Source organism: Drosophila rhopaloa, unplaced genomic scaffold, assembly GCF_018152115.1.
Source record: "Drosophila rhopaloa isolate 14029-0021.01 unplaced genomic scaffold, ASM1815211v1 contig_203, whole genome shotgun sequence".
Lineage (NCBI taxonomy): Eukaryota > Metazoa > Arthropoda > Insecta > Diptera > Drosophilidae > Drosophila > Drosophila rhopaloa.
In genome coordinates this window covers 1,735,781-1,740,577 of record NW_025335088.1, presented here as the reverse complement: position 1 = coordinate 1,740,577, position 4,797 = coordinate 1,735,781, and positions in this window count along the sequence as shown.

Here is a 4,797-nt window from a genome sequence, read left to right as displayed (position 1 = left end):
CTTTTTTTGGATTCAAAAAGCGTTATGAAATTACATTTTTTTGGGTCAACACACTATATGCCACTTATGCGCTGGGTGGTTATGCGTTAACTAGATTCATGCTTGTTGATGACCTATGCACGGGGATGTGGAGAATTCCGAGTATAATATAATATAATTCAATAATTCCTGGTTAGTATTATTAATACTTTTACTCTTACTTTAAATCATTGTAGATCTAATTATGCATGAACCTTTTGGAGTATTGACTAGTCATATAGTCAACATATTATTTTTACTACCGACTCTTTGTCAACCTTAAAAACGTAAATTGTATCTTACTTACCACGGAACTATAATTATTAATTTGTTTGTATATTGTCCTTTTTAAACCTCTCACGATCTAGTTTTTACGCCCCATGGGGCAATAAGGCTCTGCTCGTAACAAGCACGGTTAGGTGTCGTAAGGGACACTTGTTTGTGCTCATCAAAGTGCATAAGTGCAGAGGGTATTATAATTTCAGTCAAAACATTTCCGACCATATAAAGTATATATATTCTTGATCAGCATCACCATGAGAGTCGATCTAGCCATGTCCGTCTGTCCGTCCGTCCGTTTATACGCAAACTGCTCCCTCAGTTTTAAAGCTATTAGCTTGATACTTTCCCAAAAGTTGTCTTTCTATTGCAGGTAGTATATAACTCGGAACAAGTCGGATCGTTTTCGTTTTTATACCCTTGCAGAGGGTATTATAATTTTGGTCAGAAGTTTGTAACGCAGTGAAGGAGACGTTTCCGACCCTATAAAGTATATATATTCTTGATCAGGATCAATAGGGGAGTCGATATAGCCATGTCCGTCTGTCCGTCTGTTTCAATACCGTTTGCGAGCTCAGTTTAAAAGCTAGCGATCTGAAACTTTCACACTCGTCCTAAAACATGTGTACGCAGATCAAGTTTGAAAATCGCCCCGATCGGACGTCTATATCCTATGGCTCCCATAGGAACAATCGGATATATCTTGCAAGAATTGATGATATTTCGCGCAGTGTAAAAGCTATTGACATGAATCTTTCCAAATCGTATTTTTTTATGCATACCTTGATCAGTGTAAAAGCGCGTGGCGATCGGACGTCTATATCTTATAGCTTCCATAGGAACAATAGGGTAAAATCGGTCCAAATTTTATGTTTTTCAGAATATTTCGCGCTGTGTAAAAGCTATTGCTATAAATTTTTTCAAATCGTTTTTTTTTATGCATTCCTTCGTCAAGGTAAAAGCGCGTGCTGATCGGACGTCTATATCCTATAGCTCCCATAGGAACAATCGGATATAACTTTCAAGAATGGAAGATATTTCGCGCAGTGTAAAAGCTATTAACATAAATCTTTCCAAATCTTATTTTTGTATGCATACCTTGATCAGGGTAAAAGAGCTTGGCGATCGGACGTCTATATCCTATAGCTCCCATAGGAACAATACGGTGAAATCGGTTAAAATTTAATGATTTTTAGGATATTTCGCACAGTATATAAGCAATTGATATGAATCTTTCCAAATCGTATTTTTTTATGCATACCTTGATTAGGGTAAAAGCACGTGACGATCGGACGTCTATATCCTACAGCTCCCATAGGAACAACAGGGTGAAATCGGTCCAAATTTGTTGGTTTTCTGAATTTTTCGCGTAGTGTGTAAGCTACTGACATACATTTTTCCAAGTCTTATTTATTTACGCATATCTTGATTAGGGTAAAAGCGCTTGCCGATCGGAGGTCTATTTCTTATAGCTTCCGTAGGAAAAATAGTTAAAGGCTGCGAAAGTATCCCTTTTTTTCCATTTTTATATGACATTTTTGCAGTATAAAAGCAATTGACATCAAACGACGCAAATCTAGTTTATTTATGTATACCTTATTCCTTTCGCTACTTTTTCAGTTTTAGCAATTTCGGCAAAGTCTGCAAGGGTATTAAAACTTCGGCTTGCCGAAGTTAGCTTCCGTCCTCGTTAATTTTTTTTCTTTGTTTTTTAGGATTTGGTAATATTTAAATACTATGGAATTACGGTTTTAAATAGAATAAAATCGGTCATCAATATTATAAAGCTTCCATAAGAAAATAAAACAAAACAAGAAAGAACGCTATAGTCGAGTGCCTCGACTATTAGATACCCGTTACTCAGCTAAACAATTGCAACTGTGTACAATGTAAATACATACATATGTATATGCTTACATACATACACACATACGCCATTGTTTGACTCAGACCTCCAACTTGGCTAACTTGATTTGATTTGCATAGTTCTTGGGATATAGTTTGGTATTGACAAATGAAAACCATCGCAATTTCCTTTAATATAAATCCTTATCGAAAATTAACGTTGACTCTGTTGAGCACCTTGGCCAGCTGTTCCAAAGTCATCCGTTAGATGGCGCCATGAAAGGCGGAAATGTAAGCGCTAGCCAGGCTTAAGCGTTTAATGGGTTTTTGGGCGTTAGAGTGGGCGTGGCAAACTTTTATTAGGCCAATCGATAGGTATTGACGAAACAAATACATATCAATTAAAATTTTCATAATAGCATCAAAACTGTGGCCACAGCTTGTGGCTTGTGGGCGTCAAAAGGGGGGCTTGTGGGCGTCAAAAAGCTGCCATATATCTGAACGATTGGAATGCCATAACTTTGGTGTTTTTAAAGTTAGGAAGTTGGAATTTTTTATGAGTATTTAAAATGCATCATATGAACAAGAAAGGAAAGCTAACTTCGGGCGGAGCCGAAGTTGATATACCCTTGCAGAATATTCATATGATGCATTTTTAATACTCATAAAAAGTCCCAACTTCCTAACTTTAAAAACACCAAAGTTATGACATTTCCAATCGTTCAGTTATATGGCAGCTATAAGATCTAGTCGGCCGATCCTTATGAAATTTGGTAGGTCGGATTGATTGGCTAAATATAAAACCCATAGAAAATCCCAACTTCCTAACTTTACGAACACCAAAGCTATGGCATTTCCGATCAATCAGTTTTATGGCGGCTATAGGATATAGTCGTCCGATCCTTATGAAATTCAGTAGGTCGGATTGATTAGCCAAAAATAATACTACCTGCAATAGAAATACAACTTTTGGGGAAGTTTCAAGCAGATAGCTTTAAAACTGAGGGACTAGTTTGCGTAGAAACGGACGGACGGACAGACGGACATGGCTAGATATGGCTAGATCGACTCTCCTGGTAATGCTGATCAAGAATATATATACTTTATGGGGTCGGAAATGTCTCCTTCTCTGCGTTGCAAACTTTTGACTGAAATTATAATACCCTCTGCAAGGGTATAATAATTTTGGAGAATTTAATTTACAAAATATCAACCAGGGTATATCAACTACGGCTCCGCCCGATGTTAGCTTTCCTTTCTTGTTTTATTTTGGTGTTTATCTATTTATCAATATATTCCTATGAAATTTAGTAATCATTTGCTTTAGCAGAATTTTGCTTTTAGTTTTGTCCAAATCGGACAACAAAATCATATAGCTGCCCTAGAAACGATGCCAAAATGCATCGCAAAAGGGACATTGCTTCATTGTTTTTAGTAATATAATATAAGCATATATTTATACCCTTGCAGAGGGTATTATAATTTTGGTCAAAAGTGTGCAACGCAGTGAAGGAGACATCTCCGACCCTATAAAGTATATATATTCTTGATCAAGATCACCTCCTGAGTTGATATAGCCATGTCCGTCTGTCCGTCTGTCCGTCTGTCTGTCCGTCTGTCCGTCTGTCTGTTTCTACGCAAACTAGTCTCTCAGTTTTAAAGCTATCGAATTGAAACTTTGCACACACCCTTCTTTCCTTTGCACGCAGTATATAAGTCGGAACGGCCGGGATCGGCCAACTATATCCTATAGCTGCCATATAACTGATTGATCGGAAATGAAATAACTTTGGTGTTTGTAAAGTTAGGAAGCTGGGATTTTCTATGTGTTTTATATTTGGCTAATCAATCCGACCTACCAAATTTCATAAGGATCGGACGACTATATCCTATAGCTGCCATATAACTGATTGATCGGAAATGCAATAACTTTGGTGTTTGTAAAGTTAGGAAGTTGGGATTTTCTTTGGGTTTTATATTTGGCTAATCAATCCGACCTACCAAATTGCATAAGGATCGGCCGACTATATCCTATAGCTGCCATATAACTGATTGATCGGTAATGTCATAACTTTGGTGTTTGTAAAGTTAGGAAGTTGGGATTTTCTATGGGTTTTATATTTGGCTAATCAATCCGACCTACCAAATTTCATATGGATCGGCCGACTATATCCTATAGCTGCCATATAACTGAACAATTGGAAATGCCATAACTTTGGTGTTTTTAAAGTTAGGAAGTTGGGATTTTTTATGAGTATTAAGAATGCATCATATGAATAATTTTGGAGAATATAATTTACAGAGTATTCTGCAAGGGTATATCAACTTCGGCTCCGCCCGAAGTTAGCTTTCCTTTCTTGTTTAAAATAATGAAGTCGATAACTCTGGATGGTACATATTTATAAAAGCTTCGCAATCAATAAACAATTCAAACATATATATCTAAATCCCCCTTACTATTATATTTAATCCCTTTCATTTATAAATATTTCGTATAGAATCAAATTTGTTAGTTTATATTTTTAAACAATTTTAAAACTTTGTGTATAACTTAAATTTTATTAAAATTTAATGACTCATAGGTGGCGTTTTCGATATTGCTAAATATAACAGTTTGTTATATAAAGGCATACTTTTAGGCGAGAATCACTAACT